Source organism: Balaenoptera borealis (assembly GCF_965194805.1).
Source record: "Balaenoptera borealis genome assembly, chromosome: 2".
Lineage (NCBI taxonomy): Eukaryota > Metazoa > Chordata > Mammalia > Artiodactyla > Balaenopteridae > Balaenoptera > Balaenoptera borealis.
Window position 1 is genome coordinate 182,680,229 of NC_138867.1, and position 15,253 is coordinate 182,695,481.

At 45.3% G+C, this 15,253-nt stretch overlaps 1 protein-coding gene across 2 annotated transcripts in view; it reads left to right on the forward strand.

The window, feature by feature from the left end:
- The window catches only part of LOC309624080 (uncharacterized protein), a 74,706-nt gene that overhangs the window by 35,376 nt on the left and 24,077 nt on the right, over positions 1 to 15,253 (forward strand). Inside the window, exon 1 of one of the 2 annotated variants that reach the window (XR_014241759.1) lies at positions 10,254 to 10,346. The exons of the other annotated variant lie outside the window; for it this stretch is intronic. The gene's annotated coding sequence lies outside the window, so the exon portion shown is untranslated. Of the gene's footprint in view, positions 1 to 10,253; positions 10,347 to 15,253 lie in introns of those variants that run through there. 2 annotated transcript variants of the gene reach the window in all.

The following is a 15,253-nucleotide window of genomic DNA, read 5'->3' on the forward strand; positions in this document are numbered from 1 at the left end:
TTATGTTCTTAATTGTCCCCGCTGGGCATGTTTGCAGTTATTTTTAGTCCCTTAGAGTGAGTTTGTATCCTGTTTCAGGAGAAGATGTTTGTCCAAGGGCAAGTGCAAGCACTGCAGTAAAGGGTCCCAGCCTACCTCACTTTAACACACACCACCCATCCTTGCCCTTAAATCCTGTATGCAGCTGTGACAGTGGTCCAGAGAGGCGGTGCACAATCACAAGATCATTAACAGTTTGGTGACACAATTTTTATCGAGCCCCATGTTTAAAAATCACGACTTACATGGAACACTTGTGTGATTTGTGTCGCTAAGTGAACAAATTCTGCGTGTGAAAAATTGGGCAAAGTATGGTACCAAACGGTATACTGTGAAAAGAGGTCCCATGCCAGTCCCCATGTCACTTCGTTGGGCCCATTGAAAGCCATCAAAATTTCCAGGTGCTCGTGGGGTTTTCAGATCTCTGCCTGTATCAACGTGTGATCTTCTGTAAGCCCAAACAACCATTGACGTGTACATTTTAAATTGTAATAGAAACTGCCAGATTGTCGTTGGAATGGCTCCCAGGGTCTGAGAAGGGCTGTTTCTCGCCCATTCTGGCCAATAGCTCTGAAGTTCATGGTCACATGGAAGGGTTGAGTCAGCCCTCAGTTGTGTTAGCTGGGTTCACCTTACTCACCGAAGCTAGCTTTGCATCTTTTTGAAGTTTCCTTCTATGGCAAGATTCCCTGGCCAGGTTTTGCAGAGCTCACTTTTGCTAAGAAGATTCGATTCTTCTGTCAATTTTAGTCCACAGTTCTTTTTTTCCTATCGTGTCTGACTTCTCAGAGTGAATTCTGGAAATTTTCAGTGTCCTGCACGCTGTGGTTTTTCTGTTGTTTTTCTTTCACAGAGGCACGTGCTCTCCAATATGATAGCCAGTAGCCACATATCTTGTTTTTATTTAAAGAGTTTAGTGTGTATTTTTTAAAAAACAGCTTTATTGAACTATAACTCACATACCATACAATTCACCATTTAAAGTGTACACTTTAGTGGCTTTTCGTATTCACAGAGTTGGACAACCGTCATCACAGACATTTTTAGACTATCTTCACTAACTCAAAAAGAAACCCTATACCTTTTACCTATCACCCCCTCTCTCCCCAACCCCTACCCCAGCCCTAAGCAACCACTAATCTACCTTCTTTCTCTATAGATTTCCTTCTTTGGGGTATTTCATATGAATAGAATCATATAGAATGTGGTCTTTTACGATTGGCTTCTTTCATAATGTTTTCATGGTTCATCCATGTTGTAGCCTGTGTCAGAATTTCCTTCCTTTTTAAGGCTGAATAATATTCCCGTGTAAGGATGGACCCCGTGTTTATCCATTCATCTGCTGATGGACACTTGGGTGGCTAACACCTTTTGGCCATTGTGAACATTTGTGTACAAGTATGTGTTTGAAGCCGTTCTCAACTCTTTTGCTAGATCCCTAGGAGTGGAATTGCTGGGTCATGTGGTAACTATATGTTTACTCACTTGAGGAACTGCCAGACCTTCTTCCACAGCAGTACACCATTTTACATTCCCACTAGCAGTGAATGAGGATTCTGATTTCTCCACATGTCACCAAGACTCGTTGTTATTTGACTTTTTGATTCCAGCTGCCCTAGTGGGTGTGAGTGATAACCTCGTCGTGGTTTGGGTTTGCACTTCCCTGGTGGCTCATGGCGTTGAGCAGCTTTTCATGTGTTTATTGGCTCCCTGTGTATCTTTCTTGGAGAAATGTCTCTTTAGCTCCTTTGCTCACTTTTATTGGATAACTTATCTTTTTATTCTTGAGTTTTAAGAGTTTAAAAATCCATTCTAGGTACAATTCCCTTATCAGATATATGATTTCCAATTATTTCCTCCTATTCTGTGGATTGGCTTTTCACTTTCTAGATCATGTAAACACATCCCCAGCCTTGCCCCAACCCCTGTTCAGTCACCCTGGGTGAGCCCTTCAGCACCAGAAGCATTCCTTGTAGAACCTGGAAAAGGTTGGGGCTGGCTCTCTGGGGAGGTGGGGGTCAGGGCAGAGCGGAGGCCTCCCTGTGTGTGATGGGAATCAAACAGCTGAGCTGGGCCTGGGAGAGGCAGCAGAGGGACAGGTGCTCACAGACACTCCCCTGTTCCTTACCTGTGTACTGCGCCCTTGACGTGTGCCCCCATACTGGGATATATTATATTTATTATATGTGCTATTTGTTAATATGGTTATTTCCTGTCCCTCCTCACTGGAATCTAAGAAGGGTAAAGGATTTTTGCGGTCATTTACTACCATACTGTCCAGTTCGGAGAACAGTCTGGGACATAGGAGATGCCTAACAAGTATTTATTAGAGGAATACACCGCATTTTTCTTTGTGCGCACACAAAAAGTCTTTGTAAGATTATACAAAATGCTGGTGACGGTGTTTGTCTTGAGGGAGGGCTCTTGGGGGATGCGGTATTTGGATTGAGAGGATCTTTTTATTGACAGTGAACTGCCACAAAAAGTCCTTAACCTTCAAAGAGTTAGACCCTGTGCTTTGCTTTGGGCCGATTATCATATTTATTATTTAGTAAAAGAAAAAGATATAGTTGCACAAAAGTGTGTATTAAATGATCCCACTTTTGGAAAAAAATTAGAAACATCATAAGAAGAAAATCCTAAATATGGGTGTATCGTTTGACAGCCTTATAAGCATGAAGAAAAGTAAACAGGATTTCTCTGTTCTGGACGTTTCACGTAAATGGAGTCACACACTATGTGTCCTTTTGTGTCTGGCTTCTCTCGTTGAGCATCTGTTTTCAAGTTCTGTCCACATACCACGTGTCAATGCTTCATTCCTTTTCAAGACAGAATAATATTCTACTGTGTTGATGGCTCACATTGGGTTTATCCACCCATCTCTTGATGGACACTTGAGTTGTTTCCACCTTTCAGTTGTGAATAATACTGCAGTGAACACTGATACACAAGTATCTGTTTGAGTACTTGTTTTCAATTCCTTTGGATATATTCTGTTGACCTAAAACAATAAAACAGCAAAATGGGTTTATTTGGGAACAGCAAAATTGCAATCCCGGACTTGTAATTTATGGTGAGCCACAGGCAAGTCTGGAGGACAGAAGAGAACAGGATTCTTCTATAAAGGAGAAGGGGGAGTTGGGAGGGGCTGTTATAAACAGAGTCCATTGGAGGAAACTGGGGGTTCAGAGTGCAGTGGTTTTTCCTTGGCTGAGTGCTGACGGTCTCTCATTGGCTGGGCTGTTGCCAGGCAAGGAGAAATTCTTCCTCCCCCTGCTGAGTAGTAAAGTAGTAACCTTCCTGCTAGAGATGCAAAGATATTTCTCTTCCTATTGAGTTAGAAAGGCTTAAGAGCTCCCCCTTCTGGCCTCCCGAAATTTTAAGTGAGGATTTTGTTTATTTCCACAATACCTAGGAGTGGAATTAATGGATCATATGCTAATTCTCTGTTTAACTTTTTGAGGAACCACCAAACATTTCCACAGCACCTGCCCCATCTTACACTCTCACCAGACGTGTACAGGGGTTCCAATTTCTCCACCTCCTCACCAATGCATTACTCAAGGCTTTTTTTATTTTCTGTGTCCTGATGTTCTGACAGCCGCGGCCTCAATGACCCTAGAGGGATCTGCCCCTCCCAGGGTGGCCAATCCCTAGACAGTAAACAACTCACCCGTGAGTTCACCTTTCACACACAAACCAGCCAGTGCAGAGCTGCATCCCAACCCCTCCTCTACGGGGGCTCCCACTCTCGGGGCCACTGTCCCCCGTCCTAGTCACCCCAGCAGCCCCTCCTCCCCAGAGCCCTGGAATCATGCAAACTAGCCGATCCTGAGCCTGCTCACCCTGCCTGCCGGCTCCTTCCCCAGGGAACCGCAGTAAAGCTTCTTGCCCACATTCTCCCTTCATCCCCCTGCCTCCTGAGCACGCCTGGTGCTTCCCCGTCTGGCCCTGTGTGCCCCCTCCCCTGGGGGAGGTCTGTGAGAACACATTATCTTTTCAGTGGCACTCACCTCCTAGACTGCTGGCCTCGCCATAGCTGAATAATAATAATCCCTGCATCTCAAAACAGCCAAGACTTGTTATGTTCCATTTTTTAAATTATAGCTTAATGAAATCTATTTTATCTTTTTTTTTTTCTTTTGTAGCTCATGCTTTCTGGGTTCTATCTAATAATTGTTTGTTCCAAGAACTCAAGGATAGACCCTAATGTTTCCTTCTCAAAGGTTTGCATTTCACAGATGGGCCAACAGGCACATGAAAAGATGCTCAACATCACTAATTATTAGAGAAATGAAAATCAAAAATACAATGAGGTATCACCCCACACCAGTCAGAATGGCCATCATCAAAAAATCTACAAACAATAAATGCTGGAGAGGGTGTGGAGAAAAGGGAACCCTCCTACACTGTTGGTGGGAATGTAAATTAGTACAGCCACTATGGAGAACAGTATGGAGGGTCCTTTATTATTTTTTAAAATATTTATTTATTTATTTGTTTTTATTTCGCTGCACTGGGTCTTAGTTTCGGCACAAGGGATCTTTGTTGCGGCATGGGGGATCTTTAGTTGTGGCATGAGGACTCTTAGTTGCGGCATGCATTCGGGATCTAGTTCCCTGACAGGGGATGGAACCCGGGCCCCCTGCATTGGGAGCACGGAGTCTTAACCGCTGGACCACCAGGGAAGTCCCTGGAGGTTCCTTTAAAAACGAAAAATAGAGTTACCATATGATCCAGCAATCCCACTCCTGGGCATATAACTGGAAAAGACAAAAAAACTAATTTGAAAAGATACATGCACCGTATTGTTCACAGGAGCATTATTTACAATAGCTGAGACATGGAAGCAACCGAAGTGTCCATTGACAGATGAATGGATAAAGAAGATGTGAGATTATATATATATATATATATATATATATGATGTGGTGTGTATATATACACACACACACACATATACATATACACCTACACAGTGGAATACTCCTCAGCCATAAAAAATGAGATAATGCCATTTGCAGCAACATGGATGGACCTAGAGATTATCATACTAAGTGAAGTAAGCCAGACAGAGAAAGACAAATACCATATGATATCACTTATATGTTGAATCTTTAAAAATGATATAAATGAACTTATTTACAAAACAGAAATAGCTGCACAGACATAGAAAACAAACATGGTTACCAAAGGGGAAAGGTGGTATAAATTAGGAGTTTGGAATTAACAGATACTACTATATATGAAATAGATAAACAACAAGGTCCTGCTCTATAGCACAGGGAATTTTATACTCAATAAATTTGTAATAACCTATAAGGAAAAAGAATCTGAAAAAGAATATAGATAGATAGATATGTATAACTGAATCACTTTGTTGTACACCAGAAACTAAAACTATTTACAACTGTAGTTGTAAATCAACCATACTTCAATAAATAAAAAGCTTTGTACTTTAGCTTTTACATTTAGATCTATAATCCATCTCAAAATAATTTTTGTTTATAGTGTGAAATTGGGATTAGAGTTTATTTTTATATGGATTTCCAGGTGTTCCAGAACCATTTCTACCTTGAATTGCCTTTTGGCAAAATTAATTGAGCATATATGTAGGGTCTACCACTGGATTTTTAAATTCCATTCCATTGATTGATTCAGCTGTCCTTATGGCAATACAACACTGTCTTGATTACTAGATGTATTAATTTGCTTGGGCTGCCATAGCAAAATACCACAGACTGGGTGGCTTAAACAACAGAAGTTTATTTTTCTTCCAATTCTAGAGGCTTAGAAGTTCAGACTTCTAAGATCCAGGTGTCAGCATTGTTGGTTCTTTCCAAGGCCTCTCCTTGGCTTGTAGTTGGCTGTATTCTCCCCTTCTCCCCGTGTCCTCACGTGGTTGTCCTTGTGTGTGTGTGTGTGTGTGTGTGTGTGTGTGTGTGTGTGTGTGTGTAACCTAATCTCTTCTTATGAGGACACCAGTCAGATTGGAGTAGTGTTGGAGTAAAATGAGGATTAGGGGAATTCCCTGGCGGTCCAGTGGTTAGGACTCAGCACTTTCACTGCCCAGGCCCCAAGTTCAATACCCAGTCGGGGAACTAAGATCCCGAATGCCTCGGGGCATGGCCAGGAAAAAAAAAAAAAAGGTTGGGAAAAGAATAAAATGAGGATTAGGATCTCATTTTAACCTAATCACCTTTTTAAAGATCCCCGTCTCCAAATATAGTCACATTCTGAGATATTGGGGGGTCAGGGCTTTAACAAATGAATTGGGGGGCGCACAATTCAGCTCTGCTGACACTAAACACTATCCTTATACTAAAATTAATGGAACTGCACACTGAAAGAATTAAATCAATTTTACTGTTTAATACTCTAAAAATAAAAAAAAGAAGATGCAACAAACGGTTTGTGTTGGATCTTGGTTAGGACAACCAGCTATAGAGAACACTTGGGGATAATTAAAGGAAATGAAGATACAGGCTATTGTCAACTAAAAATGCACAACCTAAAAGTTGAGAGTTACATTTTATTCGGCGGACATTCGTAGGACTTCAGGCCCAGGAGACAGCATCTCACATAACTCTGAGAGACTGCTCTGAAGAGGAAGGGGGGAAGCCGGGATATATAGGAGTTTTTAAAACAAAAGCAGGTAGAACAGAAAATGAATTTTTCTAATTGTAAGTAAAATGGTCAACGGTATAGAAGTTTATAGTTTTTTACTTCAACTCAAGTTGGAGGGTTTTTTTTTTTAATTTCTGTGAACTTTATTGACCCTCGCATGATACAGACCCTGTGCTTAAGAACACACCTTGCAGCACTCCCCAGTTATTGCTGTATTTTATAGCAGAAATACACAAGCCATGTTTAAGGAAGAAAATATAAAAATGCTTATAAATAGACCTATGTTTTGCCGAAGGAAAGGTACAAAATGCCACATTCAAACTAAATGCTTCAAATGACCAATTGAAGGGCTTCCCTGGTGGCGCAGTGGTTAAGAATCCACCTGCCAATGCAGAGGACACGGATTCGATCCCTGGTCTGGGAAGATCCCACATGCCGCAGAGCAACTAAGCCCATGTGCCACAACTATTAACCCTGCGCTCTAGAGCCCGCGAGCCACAACTACTGAGCCCACGTGCTGCAACTACTGAAGCCCGCGCACCTAGAGCCCGTGCTCTGCAACTAGAGAAGCCACCGCAATGAGAAGCCCCGCGCACTGCAACGAAGAGTAGCCCCCGCTCGCTGCAACTAGAGAAAGCCCGTGGGCAGCCAAAAATAAATTAATTTTTTAAAAAAATCAGCTGATTTTCTTTGTCTACAGAAAGTAACAAACCAGGAGAGATTGTAGGGGGAGGTGACCCACTTTCAAAAGCCTGTCAAAGCACATCTTCCCCCAGAAGCTTCATCAACAGAAGACGTTTCCAATAAACTCAAAAGAGTAATTTGCCGCTTTACCTGGGAGACGGCGCTGTGTTGTTACCGTCCAGTGACTGCAGGGAATCTACTAACTATTCACACCACCTCACTTAGCTGGGATCCCGACTACCAATGAGTGTAACCATCACTCATATTAGACTCTGGCGTCAGCGTCAAGTCTTGAAACCACTGTCCATTTGCAAATCTGAAGAACTCTAGATCAGAAAGCTGCTGTCTACTCTGGCACTCTCAAGATCAGACAAGCAGCACGCCTTGGGGAACACTGCTCCATTTCGTTGATTCTTTCTCCAGCAGTGGACAAAACTGATCTTTGGCTTATGTCTCACATAGGGAAACAAACAGCTCCCTCATACAGAATACTCTCCGAAACACAAAATGAAATATTCTCAATTTTTATTGTTCAAGTTAAACTTGCACACTAGCAATTCGGTGCTATTTCCCCTAACCAAAATGTACCCCTTATAGAAATTAATAACAACCCAAATCTACTTTTCATTAAAAAAATCACGACAATTTTAAGAGTTTAAAAACTAGCTCCATTCCATTAACAAACCAAAACAATAACCACCCCTCAGACGTCTCTAGCTCAGGCCTCTGTCCTCTCCTTGTAACTCCCAGGCCAGTAGGCCAGCAGATAACTGACCTTCCATCCTCAAGTTTACCCAGTAACTTTGCTTCCAAAAAGTCTTTGTATTCCACCTCAAGAACTGCTACTCCAACAAGAGATGACAACGATTCGTATCAACAAATAAAAAAAAGTCACACGTACTCACATCAGTCAAGAATCGTTGCAAGAACTATTTCCCATTCCAGAGACCCAGAGGTTATTAACCACCTTGGCAAGCAAGACCCTGCCACAAGCCAAGAAGAATACAGACACCTGGCTGACAAACTGGCGGACACCAGCTCCTTTAAGAAAACCAAACAACCTTCCCTCGAGGTCCCTGGGAAGACAACAGTTTTACCAATCAGCAATATTCATGAAGGGTATTTTCTGAAATGAGCAGTCATATGAAATGCTATTAAGTGTTTTGGCCTAATGTAATCAGAATATTAAGAGTTTTCAGGTCCAATGAAAACTTATTTAAGCTTTTCTTGCTTTTTCTTATGTCAGTTAAAATAGTTCAGTTGCTTTAGGGATATCACAGCCTTTTTGTATTTCAGAATTTTCCAGCGACACACTAAAAAACAGATCTAAAAAACATTTCCTTGCAGTGTAAAATGCACACCTGAGAACTGTGGCATCTCACAACTTGTGGATGTGCTGAGACGAGTTCTGCACGCCTGCTGGGGCCTCGGGGTCCGACTTCCCACGGGGGAAAGGTCCCTGGCCCTTGGGTTGCTGATCTCAAGCCCCAGAGGCGGGGGAGGGGACGAAGGGAGGGGCTTTCCCGTGTCAAAGGTGAACCTGCTTCGCACGCGGTGATGTTAACTGCGAGTCTTTGTTTTTAAAGGGAACATTTCCACAGTGACCTCGGGCCTTGCAGTGTCCCGCCTTTTCTCATCTTCACTCCGGATATGTAGCGATCCGCGGGGAAACTGAATCTGGACTACCAGGTGCAGGAGGAGGAGACAAGGGAGACGCCCAGCTGTGGGCAGATGCCACAGGGTCTGCCAAGCAGGGAGCCCAAGTCCCAGGCGAGCGGATCAGCTTTGCGCGTCCCTGTGGCCTGTCACTCAGGGGTAGGGGCGGGGTCTGGTTGAAATGTCCAATCAGTGGCGACTGGGCGGGGTCAGGCCAACCAGCAATCACAGTAGGAGGGGGCGAGGAGGGTTGAGCGTGGGGGCGGGGCAAGGATTACCGTCCATTCAGGGCCGGGGGCGGGCGCAATTTCGGCTCGTAGGGAGAGGCTGTCCGCCCTCTGCTGCGCTCGTGCGCACGCCGAGCTCGTGCGCGCCTCCTCCACGCAGCCCCAGGTGTACGTTCCCCATCGCTCTCACCTGCACAAGTCTCGGGGCCGCTTGCAGGACGCCGGGGAGAGCTCAGAGCGAGGCGGAGATGGTGAGTGCCCGAGCCGGGGCCGGAGACCAGGAGGGGCTGGTTCGAACCGGCAAGGAACCCGCTGGAAGCTGACAGGGTCCCGGCTCTCCCTCCCCGCTCCCCCTGCTAGTCTCCACTCCAATAAGCCCTCCGCCCCGGGGTGGGTTCTTGGCGTCTTGTACCGTCCCCACGCGGGGGTCCCTCCCCGAGTCCTTTGCTGGGTGGGGTCGGAGGGAGGACAGGACTTGGGGAGGGCGGTTGGGGTGGCTGCAGGGGACCCGCCCTGGACCTGACGGTTCTGCTTTCACTCTGGCCTCAGTTTTCAGTAAAGGTAAAATAACGGATCCTTTCCCCCTCTCCTTCCACTTAGAGTAGTAAGTTCCTCAGGTCTGTTCTTAGTCTCCTGGCGCGGAGCGTGTTGTTTCGACTCGTGTTGTTCTGGGAAGGGTCTCAGGAATGTCCTGTCTTCCACTGCAGTTGTGGGGAAAATGCAGAAAGTTCTCTGGAATTAATTGAAGAAACCTCAGCTAAAGTTGGAGTGGAAATGGGCCTATAGGGAGAGCTCTCGGCGTCCCCCTCCCTCTCCTCAAGCTTCATCAATTACTCCAAACAGGTAGAGACCGCCCTCTACATCTCCAACCGGAAGGCGCATCTTACTACCCAGCAGAAAGAAGAAAACCTCTCTGGGCCAGGACAGCGCAGCCACTGAGAAGCCCCCATATTTTGGACGCCCAGCTCCTCCAATGGACTCCTCGGTTATTACAGCCCCTCCAAACTACTCCTTCTCCCTTAATAGTAAGCGCCCCTTCATTATTCTCTGGATTTGCCGGTGGTCCGTCATAGATTGCAATTACTCCCTCTATTCCTGAACTCACTTTTGCTGGTAAGATAAATGGCTATTACATTGTTAAACTTGACAGTACACTGAAATAAGGTCGACAAAGAGGCGGATTCATGTCTTTATAAAAATAATAGTGACTCTTCCATACAAGGTACAGAGTTCTTGACGCTCTGGTCCTGTTCCATTTCCTGTTAACACATGTGGCATTCAGATTAATGAAAATTCTGTAAAATGTGACCTGTAAAAGCAACTAGTGTTCAATTCTGATTAATTTACAAACGGTGTGTTACCGTGAGGGTATTAGCTGATAACTGTTACCAACCTGGGTTCTTGGAGCCCTTCATCAGTAGAAATTGATCAGGCCAGGTGAGGAGTTCAGGCAAGGCTTTATTGAGGTTCCTGCTACAGCACGAGAGAGCGAGAACAAGTAACTGGTGTCTTGGCTGGATCCAGGAGGAGGGGCGGGCTGGTAAACGGGGTGAGGGTGAGGGTAGGTGGGTGGGTCGGGCCGGAGGGGTGGCTTAGATGGTCTGGCCACCCCCTTGGTGGTGCCGTGTGCGGGGGTCATGCACAGGACCCTGCTTTTGCTCCCGTACCTCGGAAGTGGCAGTTGGGTTTTGGCCTTTTTGTATCTTGTTCTTCTTAATTTGCCCCCACTGCGCATGCGTGCAGTTATTTTTAGTCCCTTAGAGTTTCTTTGCATCTGTTGCTGGAGGAGATGGTTGTCCAGGTGTAAGCACTGCAGCAAAGGGTCCCAGGATCCAGCCTGTCTCAATACCTGTCTTCTGAAAGGAATAAGCAGGATCCAGTTATTAAAACCGTAGAAGTGCCCTAGAATTTCCCTCCTCTACGTTATCCGTGAACACAGGTGGAAGCAGGGATCCTGCAGGCTCCCATTCACACTCTGGGGGGAGGGTCTTTGTCTCCTGTAAATGACCCACGGAGCTTGAAGCAGGGGCATCACCTGGGGTGGGGGACAAGCTGAGTGCAAAGCTGAGCCTTCGAGGGAGGTGAAGGGAGGTGCCCTGGGGTCTTGCTGCCCCCCTCACCCCATGCAGGTGGCCTCCAGACCATGAACTACCACAGGAGGAGCTGTCGATGCCATGATCACGAGGGGAGGGGATCCAGTAGTGCTGGGGGTAGTGTGTCCTCTCTGAGGTGTCCGGTGCTTGCCGTGGGGCTGTTCTTAAATCGTGTGACTTTTGCATTAAGTTAATGATGCCAAAATAATCTTGGCTCCCTGTGCACCGATGCGGAACAGAAATATGGAGACAAAGAGTTTTTAGGAAAAGAAAGAATAGCTTGATTCTTTGCCAGGCAAAGTGGGGAACACAGTAGGCTAGCGCCTCAAGAACTGTGCCCCCCTCGAGAGGGTAGAGAGAAGTTTTTTATACTCAGGACTCTCGGTCTGGGGTACGTGATAAGGATCAAAGCTGTGAAGGTCTTGCATTTTTTCTTGCATTATTTCAAAATGGTCACAGCTGGCGTTAGGCAGCCTGGCAACCGGGTCTGGTATCCCTGCAGTTATAGGCCTGTGACCTTCTTTCTGAAATAAAGAGCGCTACAAGGGAGTGTAGGGGGAGAAGAGTGCCAGGTGCAGAGTGTAATTCATGTGGATTCCTAGAGTAATCAGCTTTGTGAGGGACAAGTCTAGCTACAAGTGTTTGTTAGTAGTAACAGCTGCAAAATAACCAAGGTTGCTTATCTCTTTCAGGCCCGTTTGGCTGGTCTGTGCCTAAGCCCATGTGCTTGTTTCTGTTTTGCTGCAACATTAATAATAACAATATAAACACCTGTGGACTCAGGTGTGCAGGTAGGCCCTGGTACCTGTTGGCATCTCCGCATCTCCTGTGCTTCTCCCACGTCTTCTCTCCCTCCTGTTGCCAAGGTGACCTCTGTCCTCATTCTTTGTTATTATTCATACCTTTACCATCTCTTATCACCAAGCAGTGTGTCGTCTGATTTTGCCCCTTCAGTTTCCAAGAAGTGATTGTTACTTCGTAAATCACCAGTAATGTCACACAGAAGTTTCTCTGGGGTTTCTCAGCCCTAGTCTGTTTCACACGTGCTGGTGTCTGAGGCTCAGCTCTCCCCATTGACTCATGTGTTCCAGTGCCTTTGCGGCCTGGGTTCTTCGAGGTGTATTTTTTTTATTTTGGCTGCACCGTGGCTTGTGGGATCTTAGTGCCTGGGCCCCTGCAGTAGAAGCGCAGAGCCCTAAGCTCTGGATTGCCAGGGAATTCCCCAAGTGCATTTTTTGATTAGTTAGCAATGCTGCGACAGTCATTCTTGTTTTTATCTCCAAGTGCGAGATGTGACTTGAGTTTCTGCGCTTCAGAGAAAGAAGCGTGGCTTCGTAGCTTATGGATAAGTTTAAATTTACTAAGAAAATGCTGTTCGTGTCTGGAGTGTATTCTTGCCCGCCTGTTTATTTCTTCCTTGTGGTCCCCATCGCTGAGTGACCTCGATAAATGTTTGTCCACCTCAAGTGGGAGCCAGGGTCTCTTCGTGGTTACGTAGGGTTCTTACCGGACGAGGGTGTGGTGGTTCATCTTCTGTGTGATGTGTGTATTTGTATGTTTCTTGATTTCTTCAGTTTTCTTTAGATGCTCTGGGCATGAATCCTTTTTCGTTTGCAGGCACTGCCAATATTGTCTCCCCGTGTGTGGTTTATCTTTTCATCCCCTTTATTCTGTGCTGGTGAATGGACTCAAGGTTAACAGAAATGAATTGGTCAATCTGCTCCTTTGTAGCTTCTTTTCTATTTTCCTTATATAAGAAAAATCTGTATACAGAAGTGATGGGACACTTGCCTTTAACTTCTTCTGAAAGTACTTCCCTGTCGGTCCAGTGGTTAAGACTCCGTGCTTCCACTGCAGGGGGTGCGGGTTCGATCCCTGGGCAGGAAACTAGAATCCCTCATGCCTCGGGGCTTGGCCAAAAAACCCCCAAAAATCTGCATTAAATAGATTATTATACATGACATTGACAATGTTACCCACCCTCCTACCCCACCCGCCCGTGCTTTTATGTGTTTTAGGGAAAGTTCTTCCACCTTGTTCTGTAGGAAACTTGGCTATTCTTAGACATTTGGCTCTCATTTCAGTTTTTAGAAGTAGTTTTTCATAAACAAACCAAAAAACCCGACCTGGTTTTGGATGTAATGGAATTTTGTGAACACTCTGCATCTGTTTGGGAGAGTTGCTATCATGATGGCATTGCGTTTCTGTTCCAAGAACACGCACTCTCTCTTTCTTTCTACTTTGATGTCGTTCGGTAACACTTTATAATTTTCCCATTAAGATCGTTTCAGGGACTTCCCTGGCGGTCCAGCGGTTAAGAGTCTGAGCTTCCACTGCAGGGGGCCCGGGTTTGATCTCTGGTTGGGGAACTAAGATCCCTCAAGCCAAGTGGTGCGGCCGAAAAGAAAAAAAAGGTCATTTTATGTCCTTCATTAGAGATTGCCTTGGAACAAACTACAGCTCTCCGCACTGTGTCTGTCTGTTTTACTTTCACACAGAACATTTCACTTCTGCTACTTCTGGTCACCAGAGCTATAGGGGTTTCCCAGACCCAGCAGTTCTGTGACACCAACCAGGTGTCCTACAACCCAACTCAGTTCTGACACCGTCCACCTGGAGACAGTGTCAGACCCCACAGGTTAAGGGCTCAGTCCCTAAGGACCGTCCCCCCCACTTCAGATGCTAATCGAAAGTAGTTGGTCCCTAGGTTGCCCACAACTTCTGTCTGACTTGGCTACAGATCAGAGTTTCCCATAACCCCCTTCTCAGGTTCAGTTAATTTGCCAGAGTGGCTCTCAGAACTCAGGGAAACATTTGCTTATGTTTACCAGTTTAGTGAAGGATATGATAAAAGATACACACGGATTTCCAGATGAAGAGATACACACAGGGCGAGGTCTGGGAGGGTCCTGAGTGCAGGAGCTTCTGTGCCCGCGGACTTGGCGTGTGTCACGCTCCTGGTGTGGATGTGTTCATCTTGAAGCTCTCAGAACCCCCTGCTATTGGGATTTTATGGAGGCTTCTTCACACAGGCGTGATCACTTATTCACTCCGTTTCCAGCCCCTGGCCCCTCTCTGGAGGTTGGGGGGTGGGGCTGAAAAGCCCAAGCTTCCAATCATGGTGCGGTCTTTCTGGTGACCAGCCCCATCCAGGAGCCCACCCAGTTGCCTCCACAGAACAAAAGACGCTCCTGGTGCTCTTATCGCTTAGGAATTTGCAAGGGTTTTAAGAGCTCTGTGCCAGGAACCAGGGGTAGAGATCAATATATAAATTTTGTATTATTTCACAGGCATACTTTAGGACTTAGAGTTTCTAACAAATTGAAAAGGTGCCATTAAAGTTAGTTTTAATAGTCTAGGTTATCTTCTAAAAATGTCTTTTAGCTGCTGTTACTGGTGATTCACAATGCACAAGATCTGTTTTTGTATTGCATTTCTGGAAACTTACCAAAAACCCTATACTCTGATTATAAGCTTATTCTCTGATTCAACTTCTTTGTAGATCTTCCATGTGTAATACTTTGAGTTATTTCATGTTGGACTGTATTTGATTTACAATGTGATAGTTTCAGATGTACAGCAAAGTGATTCAGTTATACATATACATATATCTATTCTTTTTCAATTTCTTTTCCCATTTAGGTTATTATGGATTTTATATATATATTTTTTAATAAATTTGTTTGTTTTTATTTTTGGCTGTGTTGGGTCTTTGTTGCTGTGCGTGGGCTTTCTCTAGGTGCAGCGAGCGGGGGCTACTCTTCATTGTGGTGTGTGGCCTTCTCATTGTCATGGCTTCTCTTGTTGCAGAGCACGGGCTCTAGGCGCGTGGGCTAAAGTAGTTGTGGCTCACAGGCTCTAGAGCACAGGCTCAGTAGTTGTGGCACACGGGCTTAGTTGCTCTGCGGCATGTGGGATCTTCCCGGG